We start from the raw sequence: 14,974 nt of genomic DNA on the forward strand, positions 1-14,974 counted from the left end.
GATTTTCTGTGTGTTCGTTTAATGAAGAGAGATCCCAGTCAGGGAGGCGGCCCAGTGGGAGAGCACTTGCCTTGCACGCGTGATGCTTTGGGTCTGAGCACTGAACCGGGATTACCCCTGAGCCCTGCTGGGGTGGCCCCCAAGGAAACCAAAGCAGTAGATTTTTTCCAGAGGCATGAGTTATTTTTCTTTCTAAAAGGGGGTGAGGGGTCAAAGAGGTTTGGGGGCCTCTGCTCGGCTGCAGTCCCCACCCTTCCTCCTGCTCCTCCTAGCTCAGCCACTCTGGGAGTGCCTCCTCCTGCAGGAAGTCCACCGTCCTTGGCTGCTCCAGCCCACAGCCCCCCTCCCTCCCCTCTCGCCCAGCTCTGGATGACTGGGCAGCTGGCACAGTTCCTGGGCTGCCTGGACTGGGCCTCAGAGGGTCCCCTAAGGGCCAAGGATGTGGCCAGTCCCTCCTGGATTCCACCTGTCAGGGTATGAGAATGGGGGGGAGGGGGGGTATCTGGGGTGATGACGCTGGTCTGGAAAGACTGGAGCTCGGAGGAAGATGGGCCTGGGTCCCCCAAACAGCCTGCATTGCTCTGTGTCCTTTAAAGAAATTTTGTTTAATTGAATCCCTGTGAGATACACAGTTACAAAGTTGTTGATGACTGGGTTTCAGTCATACAATGTCCTTCGCCAGTGCGCATTTCCCACCGCCAATGTTCCCAGTTTCCCTCCACCCCCAGCCTCCCTCTATGGCAGGTTCTCTCTCTCTCTCTCTCTCTCTCTCTCTCTCTCTCTCTCTCTCTCTCTCTCCCTCCCTCCCTCCCTCCTTCCTTCCCTCCCCCATATCTTTAGGCATTATGGTTTGTAATACCGTTACTGAAAAGTTATCATATATATATACATATATATACATATATATATATATCACTTTACCTCCTTGAAAGGTTCTTGCCTTTCAGTTCTCGTCCATCTCCAGCTCTCATTGTCACACTGGTCCCTTCTCTGTCCCAACTGCACTCCCCCTAGCCCCCCACTTGTGGCAAGCTTCCAACCGTGGCCCTTGTTTCTACTGTCCTTGGGTATTAGTCTTATGCTGTGTTTTTTAATATCCCCCGCTGGGTGTCTTTAGAGAAATCCATGTGCCTCTCTGAACCATGATCTCCTCCCCCCTCACAGCCCGCTTGTGGTCAAGGCAGGTGTGAAGGCCACCTCCCTTCCATAGTGTGACCTAGAATCCTCTGTGCAGAGCCACCTGGGTGAGACAGGCTGTTCCTAGGGCCATCCTGTCCAGGGGTCACTAGAGTCCTCCTGGCCAGGCCCCGTGCTCACACATAAGAAACTGGGGCGAGGCCTTGTCTCAACGTCTCGGGGCCCTGCAGGCCTGGGCCTTTCCAGCTGGCCAGACTGCGTGGCAGGGGCCCTTCGGGGTGGGGAGGGGGGGCAGTCTGAGGGCTCCAGACTTCCTGGAGCCATGAAGGGGGAGGCCGGGAGGGGCCGGGCCTGTCCCATCAGCCCCCAGAGGAGAGGTCATGGGGTGCCTGTGGGGTCGAGCAGACCTGGGCAGGAGGTCTCAGGCTGAGGTCAGAGTTCTGACTTGCCCCAGGACCCGTCACACCCTGAATTGCCGCCCAGTGACCTTGGTCTTCTCCCTGAGGGGTCAGGGGTGGAGGCGCAAGACGGTCCCCTCTGGCTAGGGCACACCCGGACACACCGGACACACCGCTGCCCTGGTTCCTGGGGTGGAGAGTTCCAAAACAGTGTTCAGAGGGCCCCAGATCACCCTGGGGGCTTTTGGAAAGCTCGGGATGGAAGCAGTGCCTGTGCTGGGGGCCACCAGGCTGTATCCAGTGGTGGTATCATGGGGGGACTCAAGGGGGGGGGCACGCACATGCACCCCTGATCCCCACACTAGCCCCAGTCACTGGCCTTTGCTTTCCAAAGGGTAAGGTAGCTAAGGGGTTAAGTAGCTCTCTCGCACCCCCCTCAAGGGTGGAACCCCACTGTTGGGCTTTGAGAAGCTGAGATCTGGGGGTCCTATTGCTTCCTGCTGGGGGGGCTGGGAGTGAAGGAGGGGAGGGAGTATGCAGCATCATGACCCTCACGGAGCCCCCGCCCTGCTGGGCTGCCCTCCCCCCACCACCAGACTAGATGCTGAGAGTCCTGGACGGCCAGGATTGAGCACTGGGGCCAGCCCAGGGCCAGCAGTCCCCAGGGGTCAGGGGCTTCTTCCCTGCTCCCCCCAGCTGCTGGTTTCCTGCACACTCACCCCTACCACCCAATACCTGAAACTCCCACCTGTTTGACACTTGCGGGTTGGTTGGGACCCTCCCCCTCTGCAGGGTCCGCTGGGACCTCCTCCCCTCACCTCTCCCAGGGGGTGTGATGGGACAGGAGGAATTGGAGGTGAAAGTGTTTTCTGTCCTCACCTGCCCCCTCGAGGCTCTCCCTCGGCTGTGGGTGCTGCCCCAACCTTGTCTCAGAGGAGTTGGGCTTTCCAGGGCTCCCGTTCCTCTCTGCCACCCAGAAGGTACTTGTGTTTTTTTTTTCTTTTTGAGGGGGGCACACCCTACAGTGCTCAGGGCTCATTCCTGGTGGGGCTTGGGGGATCATATGGGGTGCGGGGGATTGAACCTGGGTTGGCCGCTGTATTGATGCACTTTTTATTTATTTTTTTATTTTTATTTATTTTTTGGGGGGGTCACACCCGGCGATGCTCAGGGGTTACTCCTGGCTCTGCACTCAGGAATTACTCCTGGCAGTGCTCAGGGGACCATGTGGGATGCTGGGGATCGAACCCAGGTCGACCGCGTGCAAAGCAAACACCCTACCTGCTGTCCGATCACTCCAGCCCCAATGCACTTTTTATTTATTTATTTATTGCAGGGAAGGGCTCCTAGGCAGTGCTCAGGGCGCCTGAGAGCTATTTCCTGGAATACTCAGGCCACAGGGCTGAGCAGGCTGGATGGTCAGTGCCAGAGTGGCAGACATTGGCCTTACTCCTGCCCAGCAGAGCTGGGGTGTGGCCGGGGAGCTAACCCAGGCCCTTGCAGACAAGGATGAGCCTCTGGCCCCTGAGCAGTTTACGGGTTGGTTGCCCCCTCGAGGCTCTCCCTGGGCTGTGGGTGCTGCCCCAACCTTGTCTCAGAGGAGTTGGGCTTTCCAGGGCTCCCGTTCCTCTCTGCCACCCAGAAGGTACTTGTGTTTTTTTTTTTCTTTTTGAGGGGGGCACACCCTACAGTGCTCAGGGCTCATTCCTGGTGGGGCTGGCCCCTGACTTATTTTTATGATAATAATAACAATTATTTGTTTCGGTTTGTTTGTGCATGTGTTTGGGAGGCACACCCAGTAGTGTTTGGGCTGACTCCTGGTTCTGTGCCCAGGGTCACTCCTGGTGGGGCTTGGGACATCATATGGGATGCCAGGAATCAAACCGGGTCAGCCTCATGCAAGGCAAGCGCCCTGCGTGCTGGACCATGGACCAGCCCCAGGATGATGATGATGATGCTGATGATTAGTATTTTGTTTTTTTTTTTGGGGGGTCACACTTGGTGGTGCTGGGGGTACTCTCATCTCTGTGCTCAGGGCACCCTGTGTGCTGGGCGTCTAATCTGGGCGGCTTGACGGCTTCAGCCCCTCCACATGGGGTTTGGTATCTCCCCAGCTACGCGCTGGGCCTTCCACGCTCCATTTAATCCTTACTCATGCTCTTTGCTATGTTCGTGACCTTCGTCTGACTTCCTGGAGGTCGTTTCATGCACATCATCTCAAAGCGTTTTCTCAGGGGGTCTCGGGAGAGTGACTTCCCTGCACTCCCGATTTGCAGATGAGCAAAGAGGCGAACCGAGGCTCCAAGCCGCCAGGCTGCTGCGGGACCCAGGCTGCTTCTGTCTCAGCTGGGCTGAGGGTGGGATGGGGTGCTGTTGGCAGCTGCCAGGCTGGGGCCGGGGTGGGGTGGGGGTGTGTGTGTGTGACTTAGTGGATCTTCTGCCTAATTGAGAAAACAAGGCTCTGTCCCACCTAGGAAGCCCCGCAGACGTGGCCAGGCCTGAGCAGCTGCAGAGAGGGGACCCTGGAAGGGAAAAGGAGGGGAGAAGGGGGTGGGGGGAGGAGAGACGTGCCCAGGCCCCCCCTCTGCCTGCACACCCCTAACTCCTGGCTCCTGAGGTGCTGCTGTGTCTCGGGGTGGGCTGGGGGCTGGGGAGAGTGAGCCCAGACCCCTGGAACCTCCTAAGATGCATGATTCTTTTTTTTTTTAATTTTAATTTTTATTTTTTTAATTTTACTTTTTTTTTTTAATTTTTTTTTTAATTTTTTTTTTTTAATTAGTGAAACACCATGAGGTACAGTTGTAGATTTACAATTTTTTGTGCTTGGGTTTCGATTATACAATGATCAGATACCCATCCCTCCACCAGTGCCCATTTTCCACCACCATGGATAATATCCCCCCACCCCCATCCCCCCATCCCCCCTGCCTCTGTGGCAGGGCAATCCCCTGTGTTCTCTCTCTCCGTTTGGGTGTTGTGGTCTGCAAAAGAGGCATTGAGTGGCAAACATGTTCAGTCCATAGTCCACTTTTTCGACATAGATGCATGATTCTTTGGTTTGTTTGTTTGTTTGTTTGGGGGCCACTCCTGGCACTGCTCAGGACTGACTCCTGGCTCTGTGCTCAGGAATCACTCAGGCTGCCCGGTGCAAGGCAGACGCCCGACACGCTGTACTGTCGCTCCAGTTTTGAGATGCAGCCCTCGGGTACTGCCATGGGTGCTGGCGTGGGTGGACTGTACCACAGAGTGATGCTTCAGATGAGCAACTGTGGAGGTGGGAAATAGCCCCCGAGATCTCAAACCCTCTCCGCCCCTCCCTTCCCCCGCTCCCCTGTGCCTATGTGTCCCCCACAGGTGAGGTCGCTATATCGCTGCCCAGACCAGACTCTCGGCAACTATGCAGGGTGAGCGATGTAGGATAACACTGTTCTGTCCTTCCTGCATAGCTTCAGGTAGTTTAGATTTATTGGGTTGCTCCCATCACAGTGCTCCCTTTCCTCTGTGTTTATTTGTAACTCCTTTCTTTGTGCCCTGTTGACTTGTAAATATTGTTTTTCTCTTCTCCCTAAGTCCTTTGCATAGTTTATTCAGAGCAATGTCCTTTTTGTATGGACACAAGAAGACATGCTTTTGTAATGTGACTCTCAGTGATATTTCCCTCCTGGGCATCTGTTCTCTCACCTCAGCCTCAGTTGCCTTTACTTCCTAGTGCCCCCAAAAGCAGGGTCCCGACGAGGAACTGAATGGAACCAGGGCAAGCGGTAAACTATGTGCTATCCTGGCATCAAGATGGGCCTGGCCAAAGTGCCATAATGCTTCACTTTTTGCTGCTTCAAACTTTCTTCTCCTAGCTGTGGCCCCCTTCTGGCTTGGCTCACTGGCGTGACTCCATGGGAAGACGACACTGAAAGTCTGGCAGAGGGGGTGGGCTCTGAGGACACACAGAGGGGTCTCTGGGAGTCTTGCGGGGGGCACAAGTGGAAAAGATGGCCCAGGAGGAGGACATGCTCTTCCCAGAGCAGACTGAAGAGTGTGTGCGTGTGCGTGCGTGTGTGCGTGTGTGTGTGTGTGTGTGTGTGTGTGTGTATGGGGGTGGGGGGTGCTGTGGGATTAAGGTAGGGGAGCTGAGCTGATCAGGAAGGTAGGGGGAGCTTGCTGGGGTGTGATGGGGAGGCCGGGCTGGAGGGAGGTGCTTGACCAGGGTTTGGAGCAAAGGAATATGGCGGCCACTCTGGTCCAGGGGGCCCTGGGCAGTGGCTCCCACCTGCCCACCCGCTCCCATCCATCTTCTCTAACACAGATGAAGGCTTCTCCACCTGAGCCCCGGGCCTTGCCTGCCCAGCCAGTATCCACAGCACCCTGCGGGTGGACACAGAGGAAGGTCTGTGTGAAGCCAGCCCTGCTTGGACCTCAGGCCCGGGGCCTGGGGGGCGCCTCCTCCGGATGGGGGACTTCCCGAGATAAGGTGACCGACAATGGGGGCTGTGTGGTGTCGCGGCAGGCTGTCCCCTGGGCAGAGGAAATGAGTGGCCTCCGCACCATTAATCCGCTGTGGCCCACGGCACCCTCTTCAAGGGTGACCAGTTGTGGGGAGACACTTTGGCCCCCCAAGCCCCTGTCCCAGCCGGAAAGACTGGGCCCCTCACTCCAGGCCCACCCCTCTAGATGTCAGGGTGGGCAGGAGCTGGGGACGAGAGTGGGAGGTGCCTAGCCCTCTGTGAGACCCCTGGAGATACAGCCCCCTCCAGGACTCCACGTCCTCACTGCGCCCCGGTTCCTTCCTGCAGATGCGACACCAGTAATTCCCGTCTCCCTGCCCCAGCCCAGTCCAGCCCACATGCTTTCCTAGGTGTGGGAGCATGGGAGAGGGGGTGGCATCCCCCGCAGAAGCCGTGGAAATGGGTAGGAGTGGCTGCCCCAGGCTTTAATTATTATTATTTTTAATTTTAGGCATGGGGGTAGAACACTACTAGTAATAGGGCTCCCTGCATATCACAGTTCCTCCCTCACCCTCTCCCAGAGCCCCAAGTGCCTCCGCCATTGTCCCAGTGTCCCTCCTGCCCCCACCTCCTACCAAAGACCAGTTCTGGAAGTTTCTGCTGTGCCCCTGGCTTTAAACCCCTGCAGTTGTGCCTAGTGCCCCGTGGAGCCCCCCTGACAGACAATGTGGGCTGGCTGTGGCCCTGGGGGACAGAGGAAGATGCAGGAAGAGCAGTGAAGGGGTGGGGTGAAAGGTGGACCCCCAGCTCCAGGCAGAGGGAAGGAGCCTCAGAGGCTGGAGGGAGTCGGGGACCTGCTGTCGTTCTGGTGCTTAGTCTCTCTCCACGAGACTGGGGCTGAAGGCAGCCTAGGGTCCCCCCAAGCTCATTGTCTGCCTCCCTTCCTGCCCACTGTCAGACCACTCAGCCTAGAACCCCCTTCAGGCGCCCCCTCCCCCACCTGTTGGGTGCATAAATCTTCGCAGTTCAGATTTTCAGATTTTCCTGTCCTGTGACCAGATTCACTTCCTGTCCCCCCTCACATCACACCACCGTCCATTCGCCATCTTCTCATCATACCTACACCCGCATCTGTTCTCAGTGCCCACCCTTCACCCTCTGCCCGTTGCATCCGACCTTTCTAAGAAAGGACGTGACTGCGGGCTGGAGCCATCATACAGTGGGCAGGGTGTTTGCCCTGCATGTGGCTCGCCTGGGTCCAATCCTTGGCATCCCTTATGGTCCCCTGAGCACCACCAGGAGTGATCCCTGAGCACTGCTGGGTGTGACCCAAAAAAGGAAGGAAGGTAGGAAGGAAGGACATGACCAGATGACATACAACCCCTGTCCTGCCCTCGGTCCCACCCTCCCAGGCCCCGGGAAGCCCAGGGAGCTCGTGGTCTTCGGGTGCATCTGTGCTGGAGCCGGACTCCTTTCTCCTGCCTCAGGCAGGAGCACTGTGGGCCTCCGGAGGGGAACACTGTGGGCCTGAAGCTGCCAGCTGGTGTCTTCTGGGAACCAAAGGAGTCCAGATGATTGGGCGGTCTTAGGGGAGGCTGATGAGGCAGATAGGGCTGGACCTTGAGGACCCCCAGAGGCAGGCGCAGGAGTCAGAGTTTACTCTAGGGGAGATGCAGAAGAGGCACGGCTGCTGATGTGGCCCGCCTGGGTGTCTGCATCCGGAATATCGGGGCTCCCAGGAAGAGGGGCTCTTGGGCTACGGGCTGCTGAGGACCCTGGTGAGGGGGCAGGGCCTGCTGTGCTTAGGGCTGCAGCCAGAAGCCGGGACACCCGTCTAGGAGACCTATACATTTGGTCACTGTCCACGCACCTCCCCCACCTGTCCTGCTAGGCACTCTGGGGGAGCCCCACAGCGAGAGTGGGGTGGAGCCCAGACAGAGGGAGAGTGCCTGGGGGTCCTCTGTGGGGGGAGTGCCTCGGGGCTGCGGGGCCACTGGGAGATCACTGGGGTTCCGGTGGGCAAGAGCAGCTGGGCCTAGGCTCGGGGACACTCCAGCTTCCCAGGGGTTCTGGGCAACCCCAGCAGAGCTGAGGGCGGGTGCAGAGGACTGGGAGAGCAGTGAGGGACGCGGTGCTGGATGTCGGCAGAGGGGCCCCTGAAGACCGCGGGGAGGGCCACCGTGGACGGTCCCCAGGAGTAGGGAGGGGAGAGGCAGGCCCTCTGGGGGTGAGCCCAGCATCTAGCGCTCCAGCGGCCTGCCATGGCTCCTCCCTGACCCTCTCTGCACCCCCCCCCCCCTCGTGTCCCTCTCATGGAATCACTGTCTGAGCTTCTCTGACGACCCTTTGACCCTGTTGCTGTCTGACCAGGCGATGCCAGTGCCCTGCTTGGACGTAGAGGAAACTGGGCACGCCCAGATGTGCACCAGGCTGCATGTGGGCAGGAAGGACTGCAGCGGGTGGGCTATGGGGCTGGTGGTCTCCTTCCCAATTTATTTTGAGCAGGGCCACGAGAGCCTTCTGGCCCCGTCCCAGATGTTGGGGACAGTGAATCAGGGAAGTCGGGAACGGGGACAGGAAAAGAGAGGGTCAGATGCGGGGACGTGAGTGGGGGTGCCTTCTGGTTACTTTCAAGGACCCCTTCCTCTCCTGACATGCCACAGCACCCCCCCGCACCCTCCGCTTTTCTCTGCCCCAAACTCCGGAGGCCCTCACAGGGGTGGCCACAAGTCCCTGACCCTCCCTCTGGCCAGTGTGTCTGTGGGGGACCCTGGCCTCAGCCTGGGCACAACTGGGGCCCCCTTAGGAAGAGCAGCTTGCATGGGACCCTCTTGAGGACTCGGCTGGGAGGTGCTCAACCCCCTGGCTGCCCCGGGAGCTACCTCATTCTGGAGGGCCTCCACCTGCCCACCTGTATCCCCAGCTCTGCCTCCTGAGTCTCCCTGCGCCTGCCCGGGCTGCGCCCTGCTGGGAAGGTGTCTGGCCCAGGAGCCCACCTGGCAGGGGAGAGAAAAGTTGTCCCCCCCCCCCATGCCTGGACAGGCCCAACACGCCCCCCGCCTGGCCACCCGGCTTTCTCCTCTCTCCCCGCTGAGCCCTTCTGCTCTAGGTCAGCCCTCCGGGTGCTGGCGAGGGCTCAGCCTGATTTAAAGGGCCCAGAGTGGAGGGGCTCCTGGGGCCCGGGCCAAGCCCAGCAGGGGGAGAGAGAGAGGGCTGCCTCCCATGTGGCTGACCCCGGCTCTGTCCCCGGCGTTCTAGAAGCTCCCCAGAACCCTACCAGGAGGGATTTCTGGTACCCCTGGATAAGACTCAAAACTAATAATAATAATAATAATAATAATGTTAGCGCCTCGCATCTGGAACAGAGCCCAGGGAAGGGGGCTCAGGTCGGAACATCCGCTTTGCATGCTGGAGGACCAGCTGTGCGCCAGCCCCGCATGCGGCCCCCTCGCCCCTCTGGGAACAAGCCACGAATGAGAAGGTGCTCCTGAACCCTTCCCAATTTGTTATATATTTATTTTTTGCGACAGTTTTAATTTGTTTTGCTTTGGGGGCCTCCAGAGAAGTGGTCACTCTGATCATACTCAGCCAACCAGGCTGGTGGTTCATTTGCTTTAATGCGGGGTTCGAGGCTGCGGGGGGGGGGGAGTTGGGAGGGGTTGGCGAGAAGCGGGGCCAAGGCTATGGGGGACGGGGAGGCAGGGCTGCTCTGCTCCAGGGCCACTCCAGCAGTGCTCTGGGGTCACCGACTAGTCACACTCTGTGGTGCTTGGGGACCTCCAGGTTCCAGCCACCAGGCTCAGGTGCCAGGAGTCACACATGGGTCAGGTGCCTGTACCCTGAGCCCTGGCCTTCACCACAGCTGTGAACTCACAAACAGTGTACGAGAAACCATTGACTCATACACTTAAGATTCCTGTGAATCCAGTCTCAATCAAGCTGTTTTTTAAAGGGCTGGGGGGCCCTCAGGGCTGGAGCGATAGCACAGCAGGTAGGGCATTTACCTTGCATGCGGCCGACCCGGGTTCTATTTCCAGCATCCCATATGGTCCCTTGAGCACTGCCAGGAGTAATCCCCTGAGTGCAGAGCCAGGAGTAACCCCTGTGCATGGCCAGGTGTGACCCCCAAAGCAAAAAATAAATAAATAAGTAAATTTAAAAAAGGGGGGGCTGGGGCTCTCAACCCTGGTCTTTCTGGGGGGACACAGACCCTGGAACACCCCTCCCAGGCTGGGGTAGCCCCGAGTGACCAACTCGCTGCTCCGGCTTCTCACCTGAGCCCAAGGGGGCCTGAGTCACATCCCTGGGCATCTAGGAGCCCTGTGGCATCGTGCAGCGGACACTGGGCACGGGACAGCTGTTCCCGACATACATGTACTGCGTGTGTGCCTGTGTGTGCCTGTATCTGTGTGTGCACAAATGCCTGCATATGCCTCTATGCCGTGCGTGTCTGCACAGGTGTGTGCCTCTGTATGTGTGCCTGTGTGTGCCTGTGTGCTCTCCTGTGTGTGTGCACATGTACCTGTTGTGCCTATGTGGACATGTACCTCTGTGCACGTGTGTGTGCCTATGCCTGTGTGTGCACGTGTGCCTGCTTGTGTCTGTGTTTGCGTGTGTGTGTGTGTGTGTGTGTGTGTGTGTGTGTGTGTGCATAGGCCTTGGTTCCCAGTCAGAGAGTTTGGGATACTGTATCACCCTCACCTCTGTTAGGTCATTGATCAGAAGGAGGCTTTGCTGAGGCTGCCTGCAGGGAGCAGAGACATGATAGATGGGTGGGTACAAAGTTGCCTTTTGTTTGTTTGTTTGCTTTTGCATTTGGGGGTTACACCCAGTGATGCACGGGGGTTACTCCTGGCTCTGCACTCAGAAATTACTCTTGGCGGTGCTCCGGGGATCATATGAGATGCTGAGGATTGAACCCGGCTCAGCCGTGTGCAAGGCAAATGCCCTACCCGCTGTGCTATTGCTCCAGCCCCCTGAGTTGCCTTTGGAGGGATTAAAAAAAAAAATGATCTGGAACCAGATAGTAGAAGTGGTACAACATTGCTAGCCTAGGAATTGTCCCATGGGCATACTTATGTTTTGTGCATTTTCACACAATGAAAATGTTTAAACAAATGGAGGCGTGGAAAGGGAAAGGGGCCGAGGACCTGAGGTGCGTTAGCGCAGAGGCTCGCCAAACTCCTCTGGGAGGTGAAGGTGTGCAGGGGTGAAGGGTGTTGGGCTTAGGAAGATTAAGCCCCTGGACGAAGCCCTGAGCCCTTAGAACGGGGGTGCCCGCAACCAGCGGCAGAACAGTGAGGCGTCAATAGGAGGGACCCTCTCAGAGATCAGCAGTGACTGGCCAGAGCCATGGGGGAGGGATGTGTTTCACCACCAACCTCCAACCTCTTCATGCCTAGGGAGAATCTTCCCTGGGGTCTTGGCAGGAGGGTGCACATCTCTGTCTGGTTCCTCCCCCTCCTCCCCAGCCCTCCCTGGGTCAGGGGCCAGGGACAAGGGATAGCTTTGATGAGCTTGGGGGGAAGGGGGAGTCAGAGTGAGTCCTCAGTGGTTACTCCTGTCTCTGTGCTCAGGGATCCCTCCCAGAGGTGCCTGGCTGGACCATATGGGGTGCTGGGGATCAAACAGGAGTCAGGGACCTGTGGTAAAGCCGGAGCCAGTCAGGCTGCAACACTGTGGCCCGGAGGGGTGGAGGGTGTGTATGTGTGTGTGAGAGGGGTGCTGTATAGCTCCACCTTAAATTGGACTGTCCAGGCTCTCAGAACTGTTCCCTTGGAAACCTGCTGCCTCCTCTCAGCCATTGTGCCACTGCCAGGTGGACCAGCCAGAGGTCCGGGCAGACAGACACTCACTCCCCACAAGCAGACACCCTCCCACCCCCCGCCCACAGGCCACGGTGGGCTCTGGCACAAGCAGGGAAGGAAAGAGGACCATGGGGAGGAAGGACAGGGTGGCAGAGGCCCAGGACCCAGAGGCAAGGGCAAGCAAAGATGGCGTGGGGCTCTAGGGTGTCTGCCCTTCCTGCCCTGGACAGTGCCCGCATCCCATAGAGCGAAAATGCCAAGTGCTGGGAACTGAGCATGGAGTGGGGGCGGCTGGAAACTCTGGACAGGTGGGGACGCCACGTCGAATTAAAGGCAAAGTGACAGATTTAAGGTGCAGGAGCAGGTATGTGTGTGTAGGGGAGTGCGGGGGGTAGGAAGAGGCTTAGATCTAGAGGCACTGAGGGTGAGGGGCACTTCAGTAACTAGACGGTGTTGGGGCCAGAGCAATAGTGCAGCGCGTAGGTGTTTGCCCTGCACTCGGCTAACCCGGGTTCAATCCCCAGCTTCCCGTATGGTTCCCTGAGCACCTCTGGGAATTGAGTGCAGAGCCAGGAATAAGCCCTGGGTACCACTGGGTGTGGCCCCCAAACAAAACAAAACAAAAAGAACTTGGTGAATTGTGACGAAAACTTAAAGGAAAAAAATTGAAAGTCAGTATTGGTCAGACATGGCTGCCAGGATTTGGGAGGGGATTAAGCCCCTTCCGGAAAGCACTCACATCCCAGCAAAAGACGGACGGATCCGTGAAAGGAAGAGCTCCAAGCACGCCCCAGCATCAGAATGCCAAACACGGCCACACCCTTCACAGGGGAAAGACTTTTATTGTGGTCCAGAATAGTGTTCGAATCTCTCGGTCCCTTTGTTTCAGGGGACGTCCTTCCAGGCAGAGGAAGGGCTGGGGCTTCTATCTGCTCTGTTCCTTGAAACGCAGGAGGTGGGCTTGGGCGGGCCCCTGAGGGCAAACAGGAGCTATCGGGGTCGCAGGATGATGGTGTGTGGCCTCCTAAATCAGACTTTGAACGGGTAACTTAGAGCTCGTCTGAGAGTCTCCTGCTGTTCCGAAGACAAGTGGGAAAAGTGCTCAGAGAGTTCTGCTGGTGCCCTTGCTGCAAAGATACTCGTAAGCATACTTCGCTTCTGCAAAGCGTTTCCGGCAGAACCAGATAGAGGGAGAGATATGTCTGTCTGAGAGATAGATCACCTGCTTCATCAGGTGGCTCTGTCTCTTTAGGGCCACCGTTTCAGAAACAAATGAGAGAGAGAGAGAGAGAGAGAGAGAGAGAGAGAGAGAGAGAGAGAGAGAGAGGCAGGCAGAAAGACAGTCAGACAGAAAGACACAAGACACACAGAGACACAGAGACAAAGAAACAGAGACAGATAGTGACAGAAACAGAGAGACACAACAGAGAGACACAGAGAAAGAGATAGAGTCAGAGATACAGACAGACAGACAGACAGAGATAGAGAGACGGAGACAGAGAGACAGCGGCGGGTTGTAGCCTCCTTGCCTCCCAAGCTCTGACTCCAGCCCCAGCCCCAGCCCCAGCAGTCTTCCCTGTGTCAGGGGTGGGCCCTCATCTCGCTGTCAGGTGTGGGGGCGAGAATGGCTTTGGGGAGGGGGCTGGCATGGGGTCTCACCAGCCACAGGCCGGTCACATTTGCTAATTCTCGCCCTTCTTTCCTCCCACACCCCCACGCCCCCAGCCCGCCACAGACGGGAACTCCTGGTTGAGGCCTCTGAGAGCCCGGGCCCTCTGGAAGCTGGAGGCACATCCTAAGAGGGCATCGAGGCCCACTGACTGCATGGGGGGCGGCCTGAGGCCCAGGAGGTGCGCCCCCCCCACATACTCCCCTCCTGACCCCCGGTGCCCCCGCCCGCAGTCCTCCATGAATGTTTGCCCGACATAAACAGTGCCCAGGGGTTGCTCCGCCGCACCCTGGCTGCGGACTAGAAATTCCAGCTGTGGGGGTCTCCAGGGCGGCTGTTTTAAACAAGCTGGGAAGATCCCCTCCCGTTCCCTTGACCCCTCCCTGGCCCTGCCTAGCCTGGAGCCCCGTGGACACCCAGTTTCTCCTGGAATCTCTGTTTGGGTTGGGGTTGGGGTTGGAGTTTGTTTCCATTCAGGGGAACTTGATCCCAAGCCGGTCGCCTCCTCACCCCCATCCCTGCCCCCTGGGAGGGGCCCGCTGGGCCCTGCTGACAGGGGCAGGCTTCTCCGGACCTCCCAGCGAGGCAGGCGGGGAGTCGGGTTGGCTTTGATGTCCTGAGAGGGCCCCCTCCTCAGGCTGGCCCCCCTCCTCCAAGATGTAAATAAGCTGGAGTCAGGGGGGCCAGCCACGAGCCTAGCCGAGCAGCATGGGGGTCCCTGCTGGAGCGGGGAAGACCCTCCCTGAGCGGAGACAGCGTCCAGGGACCCTGTGTGTGTCCAGCCCTGTTGATCCCCAGCCTCTGTTTGCGTCTGCGGCCCCGCGCTGTCGAGCTGGGGAGCTGCAGGCTGAGGGCGGGACCCTGCAGTAGACGAGCCAGGAGGACACCCCTGTGCTGTCAGGGGCACAGAGACCCCCCTGGGGGTTGCCCCTCCTGTTCCCTGCCATGACGCACCAGCGCCCCAGGGTCTCTCCTCAACCATGAGCTTGTGTTGGGGGAAACTGAGGTCAGAGCGTGGTGGTGGGGCTGGTCTAGGACTTGGGTTGAGGCCTCAGCGTGGGAATGGGGGGCCAGACCCGGTCACCAGAACTTTCCATCCAGCCCTGTGCGTGTTTGGAGTCACACTCACTAGCTGCATGGCTTGGACAGACGTTTCACGGGGCCTTAATAACGCTTCTCTGCAGAGCGGAGCTGGGTGACCCAGGGCAAGGGGCTTAGGGCGTGGTGGGCCTCTCCTGGGTCGACTGGCCGTCTCTGGCTAGGCTCTCCTTAGAAGGGCACTCATGGCTCTCACAGGGGCTGCACCCTCACGGCCCCATCACCCCCAAAGGCCTTGCCGCCTCCTAAAGCCATCCCAACAGGGATGTGGGCTTCAGCCTGTGACGGCGCTTAGACCGTCAGTCCCCTCCCTCCAGGTCTCAGGCACCAGCCTTCTGGGGGTTCCAGGATCCCAGGGACAGGGGCTCTGGCTGGGCCAGTTGGCCAGTCTCTGCCCGGCTGTGTCAGTGCTGCGTTCTGCTGTCC

This window comes from Sorex fumeus, unplaced genomic scaffold, assembly GCF_029834395.1.
Source record: "Sorex fumeus unplaced genomic scaffold, SorFum_2.1 ptg000030l, whole genome shotgun sequence".
NCBI classification, from domain to species: Eukaryota; Metazoa; Chordata; class Mammalia; order Eulipotyphla; family Soricidae; genus Sorex; species Sorex fumeus.